This window comes from Cetorhinus maximus, chromosome 18, assembly GCF_964194155.1.
Source record: "Cetorhinus maximus chromosome 18, sCetMax3.hap1.1, whole genome shotgun sequence".
Taxonomy (NCBI): domain Eukaryota; kingdom Metazoa; phylum Chordata; class Chondrichthyes; order Lamniformes; family Cetorhinidae; genus Cetorhinus; species Cetorhinus maximus.
This window is the reverse complement of record NC_135896.1, coordinates 31,290,678-31,302,762: the sequence shown is the minus strand read 5'-3', so window position 1 is coordinate 31,302,762 and position 12,085 is coordinate 31,290,678.

The window sequence follows — 12,085 nt, the reverse complement described above, 5'->3', positions numbered from 1 at the left end:
ATAACACACGGGTCTTAGTGCCCATGGCAAGGAGGCGCAACTAGGTGCGGTGCCGAGGCCAGCAGATGGCTCTTGGCCACGACACCTTGAGGCTCCCCTTCCACCATCTCATCACCATCACATGTGTTGGAGTTCTGAGTATGTGTCGAGCTGCCTCCCCTGCAGGTTGCCCCCACACTACTCAAACGCTACAAACACTAACATATGCTGCAGGGAGAACCCATCTTCTCCTCAACCACTAAGGCTGATGTAAGCATGGTTACTATCTGTTTGCCCACCCAGTGTGCGCCAAAATGCCCAATGCAGTAACGACAGCAAAACGTGGGTGGGGGTGCAGTGGGTGGGCTCAAAGGCTAAGGCTACCTGCTGGGTCAAATGGCCAAGGCTGACATGGTACTCACCCTTTCAGAGCAGAGCAAATCATTGAAGTACTTGCGGCACAGCGTTCTGGTGCGCCATACATCGTCATGGGTGCTTACAGTCTCCGCCACCTCCTGCCACGGCTGCCTGGTGATGTGGGGGGCCCTCCTCCCCCCATCCTCCAGAAACAAGACATCCCGATGGTTGGACACCTCTTGGCGGAGGACAGCAAGGCAGGCATCTGAGAACCGAGGGGCACAGTGGCCCCCCGCTGGCCTATCCTGCAGCCTGCCCCCCTCCTCCTCCTCTGCTCTCAAACCAGCATGTCCTTCTTTATGAGCGGCCATGGTGAACTGCCTCAAGGAGGCTGCCTGGCCACTCTTTATACAGACTGCCACTTCCCCATTGGAACCAGCGGTCTGAACACGCCCGCCGCCGATTCGATTGTCCCGTTGTACATGGGAGTTGCAAACCTGCTGGGCGAGCTTTAATTTGCCCGCCCGCACAAAATGGCGGCATGGCCCATTTCGGCAGCGGTGGCAATCGGTTGCCCGCCCGCCCATCATGGGCAAAATTCAGCCCTATAAATCACTATTTAAAAGCTTATGACTTATATTGCACCAGAAGTCAATGGGCTGCATCTTCCGGTCAGCAACCGGGGTGGGCGGGGCCCGCTCGCCGACATGTCAAATGACACGGGACGATGTGGGGCGGGTGTCCCGACGTAATTCCGCATCGTTTACATTTTCAGGTGGGCGGGCGTGGAGTCGAGTCGGCTATGCGCTCGCCCGCCTGTCAACGGCCTCTTAAGGCCATTAATAAAGTAATTGAACTAATCAATGGACCTGCCCGTCCAACCTTAAGGTTGGCGTGCAGGCCGGGAGCCCTGGCGGGCTTCAGAATAAACATGAAACCTCATCCGCCGGCGGGATGAGGATTCATGAGGGATTTAAAGCTTTCAGAATATTTTAAAATAAAAGTTATGGACATGTCCCAACTCATGTGACAGTATCATATGAGGTGACATGTCATTAAAACTTTTTCTATTCTTTAAAGTGGTTTTCACATTTGAGCCGATCTCTGTCAGGCAGCATTTTGCCTCAGGGAGATCTGTGCGCCCCTCCGTGCGCATGCGTGAAAGAGCGCACTCCCGGCTCAGGGAATTTCCACCCCTCCACCCCCCCCGCCCGCACAGCACTTCTGCCGGACGTCATGCTGGGTGGGCCTTAATTGGCGGCATCAATCGGGAACCCGCCCACTCGCGCCTGCTCCTGCGCAACCCTCCCCGACTGGGGGAAGATCCTGCCCAATAGGTGTTCCCTCTGAGACCTGGCCTAGATTTAACCAGGGTGAAGAAATGGAAGCAGAAATAACTGGAGGACACAGATTTAAGATAATTGGCAAAAGATATGGAGAAATATTATTATGTAGCAAACTGCATGTGCACTTTTTGAAAAGGTTGTGTAAGTCAATTCAGTAGCAAATTCAAAAGGGAGTTGGTTATCAACTTAAAAAGGGAAAATTTGTAAACTTCTGGGGAAAGAGCAGGGGACTGGAACTAATTGGATAGCTCTTCCAAAGAGCACAAGCACAATGGGCTGAATAGCCTCCTTCTGTACTGTAAGATTTTATGGTTCTCTGAAATGATACAGTCTCTCTGTAAGAGTTTGGAATGAGAAAATCCAATTCTGTTTCATTTGTTCTGTTTAGGCTTTTGTCCTTGTACAACTTATTTAAATCACCTTTTTGCCTTGGATAAGCCTTGAATACAGAAAGCCTGAAAACCCAGCAGCTCTGTCAGGTAGGTTAGTATTTAGAACAGAAATTCTTTGTTAGAACTAGAATGGGAAGGTCGTTGGGATTGATCAAAACAAAGAGGGGAATGGCACATGCCCGTCAATATGAAAAATACTAGCACAGAGAGGCTTGACTTCAATGGAAAGCAAAATCACACAGGATGTATAAGGGGTGGTTGATCTGCAACACTTTACAGTGACTTGTAAAGTGTGAGGGAATCTATATTTTTGGATTTTTTTCTGTGTGTCTTTGTAAGTTAGCACCTGCGGGGGTGACCTTTGGTTGACTGGAGATTATAACGTTTAAGGTATAGAGTGTGCCAAGAGTTGATACTTTCGATCCTGCCTCAGGGCAGGAAGCAGAATCCTGTTGGGAGATACACCAATCAGTTCAAGGGGCAGAGTGAACATCACCTAGTGAAGAGAGTTCAAAACTATCAACAAAGATGAGTAAAATGGTTCCAAAATGAGAGGGAGTAAAAGAGAATGTGACTGGGAAACAAATGGTGGCAAAATGGCTGAAGCAGCTAAGGTATAAAAGCTACTAAAGTCAGTGCTCAAGTGAAAGGATTGCAGATACCCAAGTAGAAGATGAGATAAGGTTTCTAATATATTACGTGGGCTATGTCAATGTAGATCAGTTGCAGGGGTACTAAGAAGTCAGGTAAGCACGTTTCATGTCCGATAGCTAATGAGCTCAATAATCCAGTGGGGAATTTGAATGTCTAAGACTGCTCTCGCATAAAATGTGTAATAGCCTTATTAAGCTTCCTAAGTTTATACAATTAATAATAATTGCCGTCAGCAGCATTCTCCCAGGTTTTCCACCATGAAAACGCTGACAACTTTGTAAGTTTGTATGCAATGGGTGCTGCTGAGAAAGCATAACTTCTCCTTTAGGAGCAAGTTTCTGACCATAATATTCTATTGGTTCTTGGAGCTGGGGAATGTGTGTTCATGTTCCATGTTTTGGATTCCTTTTGCTTCATTTTTCCAAAGGTTTTTCTTTTCATTTCATCTTCACTTACCATTTTTTAGTTTCCTCCTTCACTGGTTACCCTGCGACCCACACAGAATTACTAAGAATTTTAGTTGCTGTGATAATGAGCCAGGAGTTAGAAGCTAAGTTGAAAAGCAAGACTTTGCAGGTTATAATCTTGTGATTATTACCTGAGCCACATGCAATCGAGTATAGGAACAAGGAGAATAGGAAAGTCAATACATAATGAAAGGAGTGATGTAGGAAGGAGAGCTTCTAGTTCGTGTGACACTGACACCAGCACTGGGACAGGAAGGAACAGTATCGCTGGGATAGCCCATATGAGCCAGGCTGGCACCAAGTTCTTAGGAGATAGAACAACCAGGGCTGTGAATAAGATTTTAAACTAATAAAATGGGGAGATGGGGAAGTAGGGTGGAGAAACTGCTAGAAAGGACAGAAACTTAACAGTAAAAGGATCACGTAAGGAGCTAAAGGTAGGAACAAGCATGATGGTCAGAGATTGGATAAAGTCATAGAGAATATAGGCAGGATGTGATTGCACTGGAGGGGGTGCAGAGGAGATTCACCAGGATGTTTCCTGGGATGAAACATTTAAGTTATGAAGAGAGGTTGGATAGACTTGGGTTGTTTTCGTCGGAGCAGAGAAGACTGAGGGGGTGACCTGATCGAGGTGTACAAGATTATGAGGGGCATGGACAGGGTGGATAGGGAGCAGCTGTTCCCCTTAGTTGAAGGGTCAGTCTCGAGGGGACATAAGTTCAAGGTGAGGGGCAGGAGGTTTAGGGGGGATGTGAGGAAAAACATTTTTACCCAGAGGGTAGTGACGGTCTGGAGTGCGCTGCCTGGGAGGGTGGTGGAGGCAGGTTGCCTCACATCCTTTAAAAAGTACCTGGATGAGCACTTGTTGATGGAATACGAACATCATAACATTCAAGGTTATGGACCAAGTGCTGGTAAAAGGGATTAGGTAGGTAGGTCAGGTGTTTCTCATGTGTCGGTGCAGACTCGATGGGCCAAAGGGCCTCTCCTGCATTGTGTGATTCTGTGATTCTGTGATTCTGAGAATAAATGTAAAATAACTATTAAAACTGAAGAGAGTGGAACAACAAATAAAAGCAGTTTTGTCTGTTAGTACAGCAATGTATGGAGTGTTGAACGCAAAGTGGATGACTGATTGCAATAAGTTGTAGAAAAGACCCAGATGTAGAAGGGTAGACTGAAGCGTTCTGCATAGAGGACAGGATTGGCAACTAAGTATTGCCATTTACAACACGTTTTGGAAGGAAAGGGTATGGAAGATGTGAGGGGTTGGTGAAGTAGCTGCACTAGTTAAAGATAACACAATGGCAGAAGAAATAATGGATGTAGTTAGCAGTATGCTGGAAGGTAAGAAGAAATCCATCACCTTAGTAGAGGTACTATGGACTACCGAACATTTGAAAGGAATTAGAAGAATCTATGAGGTGAGTAACAGGCATAGAATAATAATCATGGGAGATCTGGAGAGGCCTCCAGATAAACCAGAGGGAAGAAAAACATTGGGAGATCATACAAGGGGTAATCAGTAGAGTTCAAGAGACCTTCATTGCACTAAAAGCCAAAATTATGATGATGCACCATGGATGAATGAAGATCAAAAAAAAAAACTGAATCTAAAGAGAAAGGACATGTAAGAAGAGCTTAAGTACTAAAGACGAACAGAGTAAAAGGGAATATAAGGAACGCAGGAGAAAAAATTAAAAATTATCAGGAAGGCAAAGTGAAAGTACAAAAGCAAATTATCAAGGAATATAAAAAAAGAGTGAAGTGTTCTGTAGATACATAAACAACAAAAGGAAAATCAAAAGAGAGATAAGGCCACTAAAGGTTGAGCAAGATGAATTCACAGATGATGGCAGGTAAGTGATTGATGTATTGAATAACTATCTTGTCTCAGTTTTTTTGAACTGAAGTTTTTCATTATCAGGACTACCACACCAGCAACTCATGTCTGGTTTAACTAGGATTAACCATATAAATGTTGATGGAATACGGATTTTAGTCAACACAACCAAAGCAGAAGAAGAAGATAATAAAATAAATACTTTGCTAGAGGAAAATTTGTTGGGATATAGAATGAGAGAAAATAATTGCCAAACTAGCAAAAGTAAATAAGGATAAATCCCAGGTCTGATGGGATCTGGCTGAGCTTGCTCAAGGAAACTAGGGAGGAGATAACAGAGGCAGAAGTTTATATATACAAAAATTCCATGGAAGAGAGACTAGTGCCAGAGGACAGTGAACGGCTAGTGTTGTTCCTATTAATGAAAAAGGAGATAAAATAAAGTCTGGAATCAGTCAGCTTAATGTCAGTGACAAAGAAGATATTGGAATCTATACCAAAAATGGATATAGATAGGTTAAGTGAGTGGGCAACGATCTGGCAAATGCAGTTTAATGTGGGAAAATGTGAAGTTGTTCATTTTGACGGGAAGAACAAAAAAGCAGAGTATTACTTAAATGGAGAATGGCTGCATAATTATGAAGTGCAGAGGGATCTAGGTGTTCTAGTACATGAGTCACATGTGCAGGTACAGCAAGTAATTAAGGAGGCTAATGGAATGCTATCCTTTATTACAAGAGGAATTGAACATAAAATGAAGGATGTTATGCTTCAGTTATACAGGGCATTGATGAAACCACACCTCGAATACTGTGTGCAGTTTTGGTCTTCTTATTTAAGGAAGGGTGTAAATGCATTGGAGGTAGTTCAAGGGAGGTTTACCAGATTGATACCTGGTATGAGTGGGTTGTCTTATGAGGAAAGGTTGGGCAGGCTGGGCTTGTTTCCGCTGGAGTTTAGAAGAGTGAGGGGTGATTTGATTGAAGTATACAAGATCTTGAATGGCCTTGACAAGGTGGACATGGAAAGGATGTTTCCTCTTGTGGGTGAGCCCAGAACTAAGGGGCACTGTTTTAAAATTAGTGGCCGGCCCTTTTAGGACAGTGATGAGGAGAAAGTCTTTCTCTTAGACGGTTGTGCAACTTTGGAGCTCTCTGCCTCAGAAAGTGGTGGTAGGGGTGTCATCGAATATTTTTAAGGCAGAGGTAGATAGATTCTTGTTAGGAAGGGAATCAAAGGTTATCGGGGTTAGATGGGAACTTGGAAATCGAAACACAAGAAGTTCAGCCTTGATCTAATTGAATGGTGGAGCAGGCTCGAGGGGCCGAATGGTCTCTTCCTGTTCCTATTTCTTATGTTCTTATAAGTAAGAGAAGAGCATCCAGAGACAGGGAAAAAAAAATCAGTAAAAATCCATGGATGTAGCAAGGATAAGCCATGCTTAAATGACCTGATAGAATTCTTTGGTGAGGTAATGTTAAGTATAGACAAGGATAATGCAGTATATATCATGCGCAAAAATAAAATACTGAGGATGCTGAAGATCTGAAATAAAAACAGAAAATGCTGAAGATACTCAGCAGATCAGGCAGCATCCATGGAGAGAGAAACACCGGGCAGGATTTTACACGTCGGCGAGCGGGGGCGGGGCCCTCTCGCCCACGCGTAAAATGATGCGCGGTGACGTCGGGGGGAACTCCCGACGTCACCGCACCCCGTTTAAATTTTCAGGAAGGTGGGGGCGCTGCCAATTGAGGCCATTGACAGGATCAATTATATAATTAAAGGACTTGCCCGTCCAACCTTAAGGTTCGCAGGCAGGCCAAGAGCCCCGGCGTGAACTAGAAAAAGCATGAAACCTTATCCATGGGCGGGATGAGGTTTCATGTAGGTTTTTAAAAATTTGATTAAAGTTTTTGTGATAATTATGGACATGTCCCAACTCATATGACATTGTCACATGAGGGGATATGTTAGGGAAATTTTACTTTTCTATTTTTAGGTTTTGTACATTTAGAGCCGATCTCCCTGAGGCAGCACTTAGCCTCAGGGAGATGAGTGCACTCTTTCGTGCGTATGCGTGAAAGAGCGCACTCTCAATTTTGGGATTCCCCCCCCCTCCTCCACCACCGCCCGTATATGGAGTGCATCGCGTTTCTGTGCAGATGTCACGCTGGGCAGGCCTTAATTGGCTCACCCACGTAAAATGGTGCCGCGCCTCTGATCGGGGGCGCCGATCGGAAGCACACCTGTGCGTGGCCGCCCTTCAACCTCTCCCCCGATGGGAGGAAAATTCAGCCCACTGTTTCAGGTCAGTGACATTTCATTAGAACTCGGAGAAGTCAATAGCTTGAATTGTTAACTCTGCTTCTCTCCCCACAGGTCTGCCTTACCTCATGAGTCTTTTCAGCAGTTTCTGAATTGATAGCATATTAGTTAAAAATTAGAAAGCAAAGAGTAGGGTTAAAAAGTAATTATTCAAACTGAAGGAAGGTAGAAAGTGGTTCTTTTTTTTTTTACAAAGATCAGTGCAAGGGCAATTGTTGGTCAGAGTTTACATTAATGAATAGGACATGAGAATAAGGAACTCTATTGATATTTGCAGATGATACCAAACTAGCGGCTATAGCTAGTACTGAGGAAGAATACACCATAAGACAAGAGGAGATTTTTAAAAATGCAGACTGGACAGTTAAGCAGCAAACAAACTTCAGCACAGTTCAATGCTAGGTGATGCACTCTGGTAGGAAAAATAGAAATAGTACCTATGCCTCAGAAAATAAGGAACCGAATGAGGTAGAAGAGGAAGTAGTTGAGGCAAATAGCCTAGAGGCTTTCAAAAGGAAATTAAATGAACGCATGAGCAAAGAAAGAATAGAAGATGAAAGGCTGATGTAGTATAAAGAATTATCGGGTGAGATATGGCAATGCCACTGACATCAGTCAGTCATGTGTTAGACTCAAGAGAAAGAGGTTGGAACACCATGCCCAGGAGCAACATGCCTACTCTGTAACCTGTTTAGATCTAGTATTAATAACCAAGTGTTAAGCAGATACCAGAGTATGACTACAGTCTGTCTAGTATTCAAATATCATGCCTAGGGTCCACAGATAAGAAGGACCATTTCAGGACATAGCGGCAACAGTGGAGGCATTGATGTAAAAATTACATTAGTGCCATCGAGGGAACCACAGAGTGAAGGAAAGCTCAACAGCAGCTAGTACTTACAATGCTACGGATGGAGGAGGCACATTGGAGAGAGGTAATGATGTCCGTACCCAGTGAGCAGTCTTTGCCCCTACCCCAGCCATTTGGCTGTCTTGAGGGCCCACAGAGAGGCCAGAAGTGGAAATTATGGAAATGCCATTTCCTTCAATATCGAGCAGCATCTGGCCTTCATGCTAAAGAACAAAAACATCAAGTCAGTTCCTTTCTTAATGCTGTAGGTCCAGTAGCAGAAGACATTCTACTGAAGCAGGGAGTGGAAGAGTCCATCGTGGACTTTGAAACCATTCTCAAAGCCTTTGGCACCTACTTGAGACCAAAGCAAAACTTAGTTATGGAATGAAGACATTTTAACCAGAGGTTGCAACAACCTGGGGAGTTGACTGAATTATTTCTAACCAACCTATACTGCCTAGCTAGTTCTTGTGGATACAGGGTGCTGAAGGCTGAGCTAATCTATGATTGCATGGTCGTGGGCGTCTGGAATGAATAACTCTCCAACTTTCTGCAGACCAAAGGCAACCTTACTTTAGATCAAGTGGTCCAGTATGCAAGACAGGCTGAGCTTAAATAATTTACCTGGGCTGTAATTTGGCACAACTCTGAGGCTTCACATGACTCCATTGACTGGGTAGGCCCTTGAGCAGTGGCCCCACCCATAAGAAAACTCCAAACCGGGCAAAAGGGTGGGAACCTCCACACTGACAGCCATTTTGAGGTGCTTGCTTTGCAGCATGAGAAACCAACATAGACACTAGCACTTCCCATCAGGGGGCATGGAATGTTTCCGTACAACAAAATTGGACATTTCAAGTGTTTCTGCAAATCCAACAGCTTTAATCGAGGTAGAAGACAAGAAAGTATTTATGAAAGACACTCCATTCAAGAAATTGGGAATAAAGATAAAGATAAAATTACAGAGTTCCAAGGGGAAGTTGATAGTCTTCGTCCAGACTATTGGTCAGTTACTGTGCAGGCTCAAGACTTCGATACCACCTTTAAATTGATACTGGAGTTGCTGTTAACATACAGGCAGATGATCTCGACTGGCCTCAGCCAATACCCCTTCATCCATCAGACATCAAGTTACAGGGTCCAGGCAGCATGACCTTCCAATTAAAGGCAGGATTATTGCTCCTCTTTGTTACAAGGGGAGACAGATCATTGATTCTCTCTATGTTGTACGCAATCAATGTACATCCTTATTGAGTGGCAATGTTTGCATGCTTCTAGGAATTCTGGAAAAAACAGGTAATGTCCAGCATTTGAACAAATCGCTGTTGTTCATGGGACAACCTTCAACCTTTTATTTAGTACCTGTGGAACTTCAGCCTATAGCAGCTGAGGAAGTTTATTCAATCAGCAGTGAGTTCCTTTCTTTCACAGAGACGCCATCCACTAAACCCCGGGTAGAGATTGAAGGTATGGACCCCTCAGTTCTTCATGAAGTTAGGCCAGAGTTGACGGATGCAGAAGGTATTGCAGCAGATGGTGACCATCCGCATGAAGACCTGCTGGACCTGAATTGGCTCTTTTCAGAAGAAAGTGATGGGGAAGAAGCATTGCAGCACTCAGTGATCTGTTGGAGGATGAGGTCCTAGAGGTTGCTCTGCTTTTCCAATCAGTAGACACACCATCTGAAACCTCTGTTGTCTTTTTTCAGGAGTCAGCTGTATTTCTAGCAGCTGAGCAGAATTCAGATCTTTTTTTCACTGAACCTACTAATGTATTGCCTCGGCTATCTCTCATTGTTCATGAAGATTCTTCCAGAGAGAATGCCTTGCCTGAGTACATGTCAGAGTCCATTGAGGATCTCACTGCCAAAGAGCAAGTAGTCTCCAGGGATGCAAGTCAAGTGACACTTGTACTTCCGAGCTGAAAATGCCCTTCCCGCTGATGTTGAGTGGCGGCACAGAAGCTGCGGCAGAATCTTTAGCACATCGAAAGCTGCAGAATCCTGTACAGCAATCTTGTCCCCAAGTCAATTGTCTACAGGAAATTTGTCTCATTGCAGAAGATGGTGCTGCCTCGTCTCCATATCCTCAGTAATTCTTCCCATTGGCCAGAGTGGAGCAGCCTCACACTGACAAAGTGTGGCTCTATTTTCACTGCCGACAGAAAGTAGGCAGTCCTTCCGAAATATCACTGGGAAATCATGGGCAGAATTTTTCCCGCATCAGGTGGGCTTGGCAGGTGTGGGTGGGGGCGGTTGGGAATCTGACTGCCGCCCGCGATCGGGTACGCACTGCCATTTTGCGCGGGCTGGCCAATTAAGGCCCGCCCAGCGTAATGCGCGTCTCTGGGATCAGTGTGAAGGAGCGGTTGGGGGCGGGAGCTCAATGTCCGCCGGGTCCAGTGGCGACTCAGCGGCCTATTCAAAAACAGCGCAGGCAGCCGTGCGAAGGCTGCCGTTGACTTTGCAGTGCCGTAGTGATGCAAAACGTCATTGCGGAACAGGGCAGGCAGGAGGGCAGGTCGGCGGGACAGTCGGCCCCGAGGTTTTCAGATGAGTGTCTCGCTGCTCTTCTGGAGGAGGTGGCAGCACGCCGAGATATCCTTGTCCCCGGGAACGGGAGGAGGAGGCCCCCCACCTCACCAAAAATGCCTGGGACGAGGTGGCATCCAGGGTCAGCTCCCATGATGTAGTGAGGTGCACGTGGTGCAGTGCTTTAATGATCTCCTGCGATCGGGAAGGGTGAGTTATGTGTTGGATTGGGTCACTTAGCACAGCGGGTAGGAGCGCCTCCCACCATTCCCCTCCGGACCTTAGAGTTCTTAGAGTGTGAGTGGCAAATGTCAATGAGGCAGCATCTGGGCAAGGGGGTGAGCCCTGGCTGCTTGGAATGAGTGTCTTGCGGCTCCAGGGTTACGAATCAGCTGAGCCCTGCAAGGTTTTCCTCAGGTGGGGTTGGCCAGGCTGCAATGGTACTGCAGGTACAGGGTGGACTAATCAATGCTCCTCTCGCCTTCCAGGAGAAGACACGCTGCAATAACACTGAGAGGCTGCAGACTGGTGGAGGTCCATCCCACCTTCTAATCTTGATCAGATACGAGCAGGAGACACTGGAGCTGGAGAGGCGCCATGCGCCTAGGTCATCTGGCCGTGGTGAGGTTGGGGTGTCACAGGGAGGTAAGAGTGCAGTGCACTGAGGTCAGAATGTCTGTCATAGCAACCATTCCACTGTTGTCTCTATATTGATGTGAGCCTCCGGCATGGAATCCCCCATTGATAATTGAGAGATGAGGGCACCCTGATCCGGATGCCAGGCATGCACAGTAACAGAGTAACGACTTCAACTAATCACATGTCCTTGTTCTTCCTTTCAGGCTCACCAGAAGACCCTCGGGGTCAGGAGCCTGAAGGACCGCTAATGGCCCCAGAGGACACAGAGGATATAAACGCACCAGCGTCACACCCTCTCAGCCAGGCAGGCACCAGCGCAGATACCAGCACCTCAGTGGGAATTAGGCTGTCGTCTAGTACCTCAGTGCACTGCGGTGAGGGCACTTCATACTTGCTTGAGGTGCAGGCAGAGGCAGAGGGTGCCCAGGGCACCGGCAGTCAGAGGAATGTTGGGGACCAGGAACATGTTCAGTCGGTGGCTGATGATGAGCCTCTGGAGTCGTCCCTGAGGCAGCAAATGCTGGAAGTCCAGCAGGGTGTGTGGGAGGATCTGGTGGAGATACATGAGGGAATGCGTGCCACGGTCTCCGTTGTGGAGGAGTCCATGCGGAGCATCAGCAATGCAATGAGCCTCATGGCTGAGCACACTGCCTCCCCCATGGAGAGAGTGGCGACTCTCATGGAGAGGCTGCTC